The sequence below is a fragment of the Antechinus flavipes genome, chromosome 6, assembly GCF_016432865.1.
Source record: "Antechinus flavipes isolate AdamAnt ecotype Samford, QLD, Australia chromosome 6, AdamAnt_v2, whole genome shotgun sequence".
NCBI lineage: Eukaryota > Metazoa > Chordata > Mammalia > Dasyuromorphia > Dasyuridae > Antechinus > Antechinus flavipes.
The window spans coordinates 197770402-197782469 of NC_067403.1; positions in this window are offsets into that span (position 1 = coordinate 197770402).

Genomic DNA, 12068 nt, shown 5'->3' on the forward strand with positions numbered 1-12068 from the left:
CGAGTGCCCCCACGGGAGGTGGGGCGGGGCCAGGGCCGGGCTTGGGCGGGCCAGGGGCCGGCCTGGCCGGAGGACTAAGCCCCCTCAGCCCATCCCCGCCCATGGGCACTCCCCTAGCCATGCACGGTCCCACGGCTTACCCCGGCCATGGCCCCGGAGGGCTCGTGTGTGCTGCACAGTTGCCCTTCTTGCCCAGCCCTGCGGTGCTCTCGCCCTTTGTGTTGGGCTCACAGACTTATGGAGCACCCGCCTTCTACACCCCGCACCTATGAATTCGGGTTCTGGCCGCCACTGTCGCCTCCTCCTGCACTCGGGCCCAGGAAGCTGGGCGCAGCCGTTTCATCACCCTCCCCACCTCCGACCTCTGAGCCCCTACGTCCCGCCCAACCTTCTCCATTTATAACGTGTCCCCCATGCACAGACTTCTGCTGACTTGGCAGCACAGGAGGTGTGGGGCCCGAGGACACTTGTCCGTTTCATCGGACCTGCCCCTAAAAGGAGGCTCCGCACTTTTCTCCCACCTGAAGGATGCGCCCGACCGGGAAGAGGAAAAAGGGCAGAAAAGGCTCTCTGGGTCCCGTCCCATCCTCTAATCTCACTCCTCACTCAGGTAGAGGTGAGGAGAGAGCGGAGTAGACAGCAGGGTGCCCAAGAAAGGCTTGGAATCAGAATCCCAGTAATGAATATGCAAATCTCCAATTAGACAATTGGCAGAGATCTGATAACCTCGCCAGGTGCTCAGGAATGCCCCTTCCTTGCTCTGCTTTCCTCCCCAGGTGGAGACTCCTTGAGGGGTGTATCTCCAGAGGGCTAGGAATAGAAGTGAGGGCTCCTCATCTGCCTGGATCCTACCTGGGCTGGAGTCATACGCAAATAGGAGGAAGCCGCGGGGACCGGGATTCGGGACCCCTGGGGCCGTGGGGACACTCTAAGCATTTCCTGGACCCCAACATACACACACACACACACACACACACACACACACACACACACACACACTCCCCAATCTCCTTTCCCAGGTCGTAACCAGGCGGTATCCGAGCGCCCCTTCTGGCTGAGTGCGGAAAGGAGGACTGTGTGCGTTCTTGGTTTAGCCCGGACCTGGTTGTGTCCGCGCCCCACTTAGCGGGGTCAGGACAGAACAATGTCCCCGAGTGTCCCACCTAGCGGGGTCAGGACAAGACAGTATCTTCGGGCTCCTCCGGGAGTCAGATCAGGGCACAGTCCGCACGCTTAGCCGACGAAGTCAGGAAAGGTGAGTGTCCACGTGCCCCTCCTGAAGGGAGCAGGATGGGACTGTATCGACGTGCCCCTCCTGGCAGGGGCAAGACAGGACAGCCTCTTCGAGTCCCTAGAGGAGAGATTGGGACAGGTTATTATAGGGGGAGCCTAGAGGGGCAGCTGCCTAAGATTGCCCGGCCGTGCTGTTGCGAATCCTCTCTCAGCCCCAGAGAACGCTTGTCTGGAACTTGGACAGTGATATGCCCATTTAACTCAGGGTAAGGCCGGGCCGCTCCCCGCTTCCAGCCGCAGTTCCCACCCGGCCTGGAAGGGCCTGTAGCGCACCCTCGGCTGAGCTGCCGGGCCGCTCTCCAAATTCGGCCTGTTAGGAAGAACGCGCTCAAAACAGGGACGTTTTTGCAGCCGAAAAGTACCGGGCCCAGGGGATACAGAGAGGGCCGGGAAAGCGAGTGCACAGTTGGAGGAGAGGGAGGGAAGCCGCTGTGGCGGCGGATTTGTTTTTTTAAAAGACATCAATCATTTATTATGTATATTTCCAATTGTTACAAAAAAGTTTTAAATTTATAAATTAATGTATAAGGGATTTGGGGGAGGGGGGAAGAAGGGGACGAGTGTGGGTCCAAAACGTTCCAAAAAGCACTTTGCTGAACACTTTAAACCAATCAATAAACTTTAAGGAAACCGAATGCCTCTTCCTTCCTCCCTTCCTGCTTTCCTTCCTTTTTCTTTCCCTTCTTCCTTCTTTTCTTTTTCCCCTCCCTCCTTCCTTTTGACATTTCTCCCTTTCTTTTCTTCCTGAATCTTTTTCTTTCTTAGTATTTTTTTCCTATATCTTTCTCCCTCTTTATTTTTTATCTTTAAGAAATATTTCTTCTCTTTCCTCCTTTTTCTCCTTTTCATTTTCTCTTTGTAGTCCCTCCCCCTTTCTTAATCCACGCTTCTCCTCGTTTGACTCGACATTGGGACAAGGAAAGGGAATCGTTGTCTGCCTTCTCCTTGCTTCTTTGTCCTTTTATCCCTTTGCATACTTCCAGACTGCGTGGCCAGAGAGGGGCTCCTCTTCGTCATGTCTCACCCTACTTTGTATCATTCTGGCTTCCGGGGCTTGGATCCTCCCCTCAGGGCCCAGGCCTAAAAATTAGTAGCACTAGCTAGGAACTCTGGGTCCTTTCGGCTTCAGGGTGACAGGCCCCAGACATCACTGAGGCGACCTTCAGAGCCTCGAACCTCTGAGGACTACCACAGGATATGGCTCCTTCCAACATTACAGGCAATGGTCTTTAGGGTGTTCTGCTTTAGCTGGTTTCTCCCCACATGCCTCCCTCAGCCCTGTCCCAGTTTCCTGCCTCAAGACCCAAAGCTTCCCGAGTTCCCCCAGTTCCCTGCCAATTTTCCTCAGTTCTCTCCCAAATTCTCCATCGCACGCTCTTAAAATGACCCGGACCCACGGCCCGGGGTCGAAGCTTCGGTGCCATTCCCCTCCCTGCCCTATGCCTTCTCTTCCCCGACGCACTCTGGCCGTGTCTGCCTGCCCTAAATAGAGACCGGATCCGGGTTTGAGAAGGCGATCTTGAGGCAAGCGTGGAAAAAGGCTTGGTTCCAGCTCGGTCTGGAGGACAGACACCGCTGTGGCCCGGTGGAACAAGCCTGCGGGCAAGGATTGGGGGGCAAGGGAGAGTTGGTCTGCTGGGAAGGTAGGGCGTTTTGGAGCCTTCAACGGCTCTGAGACAGTGAGATCTTCTTATTATCTAGGAGCCTGGGTCTGTCAGGCTGCGGACCCGGCAGCAGGCAGGTTCAGTATCTGGGGCTTCCTTGTTGGAACAATAAGGAAGAACAGGGAAACAGAGGCTGTGGAGCTTTGGGACCTGGGTCCGAGAGCTGAGGGCCCAACGGTGAGAGAAGGTCCCCTAAAGCTGTGGGAGAAGGGGAGAGAGCTGCAGGACCGGGAGGGAGGGAAAGAGCTGGAGGAAGGGTTCTGAAAGGTTGGGAGCCAGGTGCCCTGGGGCTGAGGAGCGGGAGGCGGTGTCCCCATCCCGGGAAGCCCCCGCAGGCTCGGGCCGCTGACAGTATTAAATGATATCTCTCTAATCCCATTAGCTCCTTCCTCTTGTTGGCGTCTTCTGCTGAGCACTTCTGACAACCTTTAGCGCAGCTCCTGGCACTTGAAGCGTGAGGAAGTTATAATTTCTGACAGTGGAATTACATCTCTCTCTGGGGCCTTCTTCCACTCTCTCCCTCCTCGCCTCCCCCTTTCGGGCCCCGGACGGAGATCCGGTCACGGGCAGACGGGTGCACAGACTTAGGCTGAAAGCAGAGCCGGAGAGGTTGGGACAGGGGACAGCTCCTGGGCTGGGCTAGCGGAGGGCAACCGCCAGAGGGTCTCTTCCTCCGTCAGTCTCTCCCTTGGAGGGAGGCGGGCATCAGGGACAGAGAGTGGGGAAGGATGGAGCAAAAAGGAAGGATGGAGACCCGGCGGGAAGTGTGAAGACAGATCACGGCGTCCACCGCTGCAGCAGCCACAGAACCAGCTTGGGACAGAAAAAATAATAATGTGATATCTGCCATTTGCATAAACCTTAAAACGGATCCTTTTTAGGGGGTATATTCACTTGAGCTTCACAACACACTGATGAGATAACACACTTCCGATGTAAGCCCTATTTTACCAATGAGGGAAATGAGTCTCAAAGAGGTTAAATTACTTGCCTAGTGGGATTTTAAGCCTTTTAAATCTGTACTTTATCCACTATGCCATTTGTTGTGGCAGATCCCTGGAATCATTGCTAATGGAAAGTCAGAAGACCTGAATTCAAATTCTAGTTGTATTACTGACAGTGTATATCTGAACTTCGGTTTCCTCTTCTGGGCAATTAAATTGCGCTAGAATTAGATGGTAGATAAAGTCAGTTCTTTCCAGGTGGAGGTCTGGGGCAGGATACTCCTAGCTCTTTGTCTCTTACACTGTACTGATGATCTGTCTTAGACATCACACACAGGCACTCTTCCTGTAGTGGGTTGTCAGTAGATCTACATTCTAGTCCAAAAACGTGTATAAACTAAGGCAAACTCCTTTCCCACTCTTGATCTCAGATTCCACATCTGTAAATTAAGGAGGGGAGATCAGGCATTTTCCAAGGTTCCTTCCAGCAGTAAATCTGGTCATTTTTCTTAAGTAAATGTCCCCCATAAAATCATTTGATTCCCTAACACCAATCCACCACCCCAAAGTGAGTTCTCTTTTTCCCCCTCCTCTTTCTCCAATTCCTTATTGGAAGACACAGACTCACAATTTCATGCCCTTATATAGGTCTCAGTTTTGCTCTTGGGAGGCAGCTTTGGCCATGGAGTCTGCCTCCACTGATCTGTTTCAGTCCTGCCCCTTTCTATATAGCCCAACTTTCCTAAACTGGTAAGCCTTAACACAAAGCCAGTGTTGCTCAAAAGGTCCCTTCTCAGTTTGCCTTGGCTATAGGCACAGAACTCACCAGTCTATTGTATGACCACTTTATTCTAAACCATTCCATTGAACTCCCAGCTACCCATAGGGATAAGATATACTCATAAACATCTCCCCTAAGATCACCCATTGAACTGTTTTTTAAAAAAGAAAACAAACAAATAACCCAGAAGACTCAAGAAAATGTATGCACTGAACTCTTTCAATTTCAGTCATTCACATTTTAGTCTGAAACAGATTATCAGAGCTATTGTTATTCAGCCTTCTGCAGCACGGTAGAGAGAAATTTTTTTTACCTTTGACTGAGCTTGGTTCATGAGCTCTAATCCAAGCTCTGTCACTTTATTGCCTGGGTGACTCTAAGACATCTTTCAGCTCTAAATTTCTGAACCTATGCCTTGCCCAAGCTCACACAACTAACAAAAAAGTCTCCTGACTCCAAGATCTCTATATCATGCTGCCTCCAGATCTAACTCAAGCATCCACTTTGTGGAAGAATATATTCTATGATGTTTTAGACAACTTCCAGTGATAGAGAGCTCACTGCCTCCTATGGGCAGCTCATACCATTGTGAAATAGTTCTGATTCTTAGATATAGCTTTCTTCACAGGGAACTGAAATTCATTTCTCTATAACTGAAAGGAATATAGAGTTAAAGACTCTCAAATTTGAAGAGCTCACCTAGTCCAACCCACATCCAAAATTAATCTTGAAGTACTTGCCTATATTGGATCAAATTCTGACCCCTGGAGCCAAGTAGGAAAAAATAAATTTCTCATCCCCTGACAATATCACAAACATAGAATCATAGGATTTAGGTTTTGAAAGAATATGGGCGATCTAGTCCAACTCTTTCCCTAAATAAACTGAGACTCAGAATTGGTAGGAGACTTACTGAAATTGAAACACAAAATAAATGGAACCCCAACTTTTTAAAATTATTAAATAGCATTTACAATTACATGTAAAGACAATTTTAACAACCAATTTTAGTAAGGTTTTTAGTTCCAAATTTTTTCCTCTATCTTTCTCTTCCTTCCTCCCTAAAACAATAGCAATTTGATAAAGGGTATATATGTAAAATCATGGAAAACCTATTTCCCTATTAGTCATGTTGCCAAAGAAGAAACAGAATAAAGGGGGGAAAAACTACCCAAAAATAAAGAAAGTGACAATAGTATGCTATCATGGAGACTTGGAAGCATGGGACTCATGGCTGAACTACAGTTGTTGAAGGGTTAATTCAAAGGTTGATTGTTATTGTTCAGTTATCTCTGACTTGGGGTTTTCTTGGCAAAGCTACTGGAATAATTCACCATTTCCTTCTTCAGCTCATTTTACAGATGAAAAAACTGAGGCAAACAGAGTTAAATCACACAACTAGTGAGAGCCTAATATCAGATTTGAACTCAGGTTTTCCTGACTCCAGGAATGGTGATCTATCCACAGTGCCATCTAGCTGGCCAGCCAAATGGTAAAAATTTTAAAAGAAAAAAGAAGACAAAATTATATATATATATATATATATATATATATATGTTAAGATAGACTCATGTAAGGAAATCCAGGAATCTGATATCATTTGGCTGAGGATCAACATAAACCAAAAGAGAAATGATAGTGTACTGGGAGTATATTACATATGACTTGGGTAGGAGTTACTGTTTGGAATTTGGGAAAATAAATGGCATATCTGGTACATATTCATGGCAAAGTAATGATGGGTAAATTTAACTATCTAGAGGTGAAGGGAATATGCATTTATTAAGCACCTACTGCGTGCCAGAGATTGTTAAGCATCTATACAAATATTTCATTTGATCCTCAAACAGCCCTAGAAGCCATTATTATCCACTTTTTAAAATTGAGGAAATTGAGACAGGGATTAAATGACTTGCCTAGAATCACATAGTTCATAGGTGATTAAGGCTGGGTTTTATTTCCGGTCTTCCTAACTCCAGGCCCAGTGCTCTGTTTATCTAGATACCTGATCAGAATACCTGATGTATTCTTGTTTTGATGAAAGTATCAATTTATTCTTTTGGAAACAAGGAAATGGCAAGAACTTCCAAATAATTCCATATCCTAGAACACCAAAAGAATGGGCAGATGGGATTGTTAAACTGCTGGTAATGACTTTGTAAATACATTGGAGCAGTGGTTCCAAAAGTATGGTCCAGGAATCCCCAAGACCTTTTCAAGAGATCTTCAAGGCCAAAATTATTTTCATAATCGTGATAAGATGTCATTTTCCAAAACAGTATATATCAGTAGATGTAATCCATGTAAACAAAAGTTTTTTGGTTGGGGGAGGGGATTACCAATAATTATTAGAGCATAAAGGGGACCTAAGAGCAAAAAGTTTTAAAATAACTTCCTTAGGAAAAAAAAAAAAAAAAGGAAAACATAGCATTGCCATTCAAAAAATTGAAAGAGTTTACATATTAAAGGTCTGTGATTTTGACTTCTAATGCTAGCAAAATTCTAGAACCTATTATTAAAGGATTCTTTTGTGAACATTTCAAAAGGATAGTGGTAACCATTAAGATACAACATGTTTTTGTCAAGAATAGGTCATGCTAGACTTTCCTCAGTTGCCTTTTCCTTTTTTTTTTTTTTTTTTTTAAGAGAGCAAGAGAATTATGTTAGCATGGTATTTCTAGATGTTAGCAAAGTATTTGACCACATTTGTCCTTTAGAACAGGTGGGCTAAATCAATTCAGAACTTGTTGAATGACTAGATTCAAATAAAAGATTTTTGTGAATTAGATATTAGCTTCTAAGTCTCTCATGGAATAATAGAATGCAAGGGATCTGTCCTTGGTACTGTGTTATCAAATACTTTTGTCGGTGACTTAAATTAAGGAACAGATGACATCAAATATCAAATATACAAATTACATAAAGCAAATTGAGTTCTGGAATCCAAAGAAAATTTGAATTCAAATCTCAGCTCTGCCATTTACTGTTTGATCACAGGCAAGTGATCTGATTTCTCCCAGTTTCCTTTCGCTATAAATTGGGAAATAAGAATATCTAGAGTATCTGCCTCATAGGCTTTTGTTACAGTCATATGTTTGGACAGAGATAATGTTTTATAAACTTTATACAGTCTTGTATGTGTGGCAGCTATTATTTCCATAGTGGAGTCATGATTCAAAAATGACTTGCTAGATTAGAACAATGGAATGAATCTTAAAAGATGATATTTAATAGGGATAAATATAAAATTCTATTTTTGGCTCAAATAATTAAGTTTCCAAGTAAAGATGGTGACAAATAATGACTAATGATAATAATAGTTAGTATTTATATGATGCCTTGAGATTTTCAAAACATTTTACACATTTTATTCTCATATCCACCCTGAGGGATAAGTACTATTATTATTCCCATGATAGATAAGGAAATGGAAAGAGAATAGATTCTAGTAAAATAAAAATTTATAGAAAAAAACATAAATATGTTTATTTCTGTTCAAAAATGTCAATTTCATAAGAGGATGATAGAGAAGCGTAACTTCTTTTTTTCTGTGAGAAAAAAAAATGGGGTTTGGTGAGTTGCAAATTCAATGACTCAGTAATAGGATGACATGCAGCCCACAAATGCAAATTTAATCTTGGGCTTCGTTAATAATATTCAGACAAAGGGATGTTACAGTTCCACCACACTCTCTCCTTGTAAGAAGAAGATGACCAGGATTATGACCTGAAATCAGTTAGTAGTATATGAAGACTCATGGAAGAAACATTTGGTCTGGCAAAAAGATTTAAGAAATAGCTGTCTTCAAGTATTTGAAGCACTGTGGTGGGCAAAAGAGATTAAACTTGTTTTTACCAAGCTCAGAGAATAAAACTAGCTACAAAAAAAGGAAAGTTACAAGAAGAGAACACAGGGTTCATGTAAGAAAAACTTTCTAACAATTGGAGGTGTCCCATAGGAGAATGGGAGTACCTTCCTCTGAGATGCTAGATGGCTCCTCACTAGAAATAATCAAGCAGAAACTGGGTAACTACTTTTCAGAGATGTTCAGAGGAACTATGTAATAATCAGATACTAATTGGAATAGAAGGCCTTGAGGACCCTTCCCAGTCTGGAATTCTGAGATTCTTTAAGGGGGTTGGCCTGTTTTACATGTTACAACTCATGTTAAGCATTTTTAAATGATCATATGTTTATTTTTTTTCTCAATAGCATTTTATTTTTCTAAATATGTGTCAAGATAGTTTTCAATATTTATTTTTGTAAGACTTTTATGTTTCAAATTTTCTCCCTCCCTCCCTCCTTCCTTCCTTTCTTCCTTTCTTTTTTCTCTTTCTTTCTCTTTTCTTTCTTTTGTCTTTCTTTCTTTCCTTCCTTCTTTTCTTCTTTCCCTTCTTCCTTCCTTCCTTGCTTCCTTCCTTCCTTCCCTCCCACCTTCCCTCCTTCCTTCCCTTTCTCACCTCTTCCTTCCTTGCTTCCTTCCTTCCTTTCCTCCCACCTTCCCTCCTTCCTTCCCTTATTCACCTCTCCCTCCCTCCCTCCCTTCCCTTTTCCTTCCTTCTTTCTTTCCTTCCTTTCTCCTTCTCTTCCTTCCCTTTCTTCTTAAGAAAGCTGCAGAGAAAAATTTTCAGGCCCATGGCGGTTCCAAAAATCCAGAATAAAAGATGTGGTCAGGTAGCCTTTTCATATTCTCAAGTCTAATCTAGGCAGTTATTTCTAATTTAACATTTATATGTAAAATTTTCTAGATCAGGAAAGAATTGTTATCTCGAGGAAGTATATTCAAACAGGACAGGACAAAAGACATTATATCAAGGCATCTTAGACATGGGTTCCTTTGTACATTTCTAACCAAACATCTTTCTCCTTGTTACATATCCAATTCCAATTTACCAATTCTCTCTTTCCCTCCCTATAATGTGCACTTGCTTGCTTAATTACAGTTTGAATAAGCCTTATTCCACAGGCCTCTACATCACTATGATCAATCTCTCCCAGCTCTGGACTCCCTGACCCTATGAACCTATGCCTGAGCAAGAATCCCCCACAAATAACCATCCAACTTCCATTTGTTAAGCAAAACTTCCTTATATAGAATTAAAAATCTTTACAACTGGTAATAACTCCCCAGGCTTAACCCCATGTAATTGCTCCTCTAGTTCTGCCCTCTGAGAACAAGAGAACAGATTGAATTCTTCATGAGGAAGACATGAATTTATGCAGAGTGAAACAGACAAAATCAGGAAAACTATAGATACAAATAGACACATATATCACATATATACACAAATATATAAGCATATACATATGTACATATTGGAACCTTGGAACACCTTGGAACAAAAAGTATAGTCAAGCAAAACAAATTCACTCATTGGCAGTGGATGAAGATGGTTGTTTCATTATGCACTTCTCTGGCAAGAAGTAGGAAGCATGTTCACCATCAATTTTCTGTAATGAATCATTGTGTTGATTGAAGTTCTTGAAACTTTCAAAGTTGCTTGTATGTTATTGCCTTCGTATTTATCCCATATCCATCTTGTTATTCTGACAGTGAACTCTTAGAGAATAAATACTTTTACCTTTCCTTTTTTTTTTTTTTTAACACTTAGAACAGTACCTAAAACATAGGAGGTACTTATTTTTGTTTTTTTTCCCCCAAGTTATTTTTACCTTCTTTCTAAATCTGATCTTTCCTGTGCAACAAAATAACTGTATAAATATGTATACATATATTGTATCTAACATATACTTTAACATATTTAACATGTATCGGTCTACCTGCCATCTGGGGTAGGGATGGGGGGAAGGAGGGGAAAAGTTGAAACAGAAGTTTTTGCAAGGGTCAGTGCTGAAAAATTACCCAAACGTTTTGTCAATTAAAAACTATTAAAAAAAAACCTAGTAGGCACTTAGTTAATGCTTACTGACTGATGAGAATACTGATTAAATTATTCCCCTCGTTCTGTTCCTCTTATTTTGCAATAGTACTCCAAGCTCTTCTATCATGGAAAGGCCTGCCCAGACCTATTCACCATTGTCATAGTCCTGGAAAGCCATGATAGGAAGTCAGAGTTGGATTTTGAAGGAAGAAACAAGAAATGAAGTCTAATTTCATATCAAAATGTCCTAAGTATTTAATATATACATATCAGATGTAATATTTTAGAGGGGAAACTATTACCATTATGGAAATAAACTCACAAAGTTCCATTTGATCTGGACTAAGAGTTCTCAATTCAATAAAGGTTGATTTAGCTGTCCTCACTCTCTGGAGCTCTTGGATCCTTTATGGTCCAGACCAAGGGAACCTTTCAATTCAGCAAGCATTTGATAACCAAGGACAGTATACAAAGCCCTCAGGGACAATGTTAAGGAGAACCCACTTCTTTCCTTTAGGGAACATTCCTTGTAAATGTTCAAAAAAATATACTTAGCGGGGCAGCTAGATAGTATAGTGGATAGAGCACCAGCCTTGAAGTCAGGAGGACCTGAGTTCAAATCTAGTCTCAGACACTTAACACTTCCTAGCTGTGTGACCCTGGGCAAGTCACTTAACCCCAATTGCCTCAGCAAATTATATATATATATATATATATATATATATATACTTAGCTACACTCTTTTGTATTTCTCTATCATACTTCTAGGAATCTTAATCAAATCCATCTTAACATTCCTTCCTCATCAGCTCTCTACAGCCTGGGAGTCCTCTGTTTGGAGGGCAAAGCACCCTGGGACCTCCATTTATATAAGGCCCCCCAGAGTAGCCATCCCTTCATCATCAGGCTACAGACTTTGGAGCTTCTTTATCAGGGGCTGGGCACTTTCTTGACATTCTGAGTTGTGCTCCAAGTTCCCTTCGATCCCTGACATCCTGGTTGTAAGGTTATTTCCTTGCCCCAACATTGTATATTCTATTTGAAATTCATGCAGATCGGCTTGTTGTGCCTTCTGTCAAGCCTTAGAGGACCCTGGAATAGGCAGAGTTCATTACGGTCTTATCAATATAGCAAATTAATGGGGGATGGAATGCCACCACCTTGTCATTATGCAAATTAGAGTGCCAACTGAATTAGATCCTCCACAGTCTCTTGGAGGTAACTGCAGGCAGTCCCTACTCAGTGCTCATTGGGGCCAAGATAATTAGCACCACCTTGAAACACTTGGGTAAGAAGCTTTTCCCTTAACCCTTGATATCGGGAGTCAGACTGCTCCTGATACCAAAGGTAAAGGCCAGGAGAACCTTCCATGGCATTGGCCAGGAGAGGATGAGACTCATTCAGAGAAGGAAGACTTAATAGACTCACAGAATCCCAGAGCAGGCTTTTTCAGGTCCAACCCTTGGCTGAGTGCTAATCCTTCTGCAATATACTTGATGAGCAA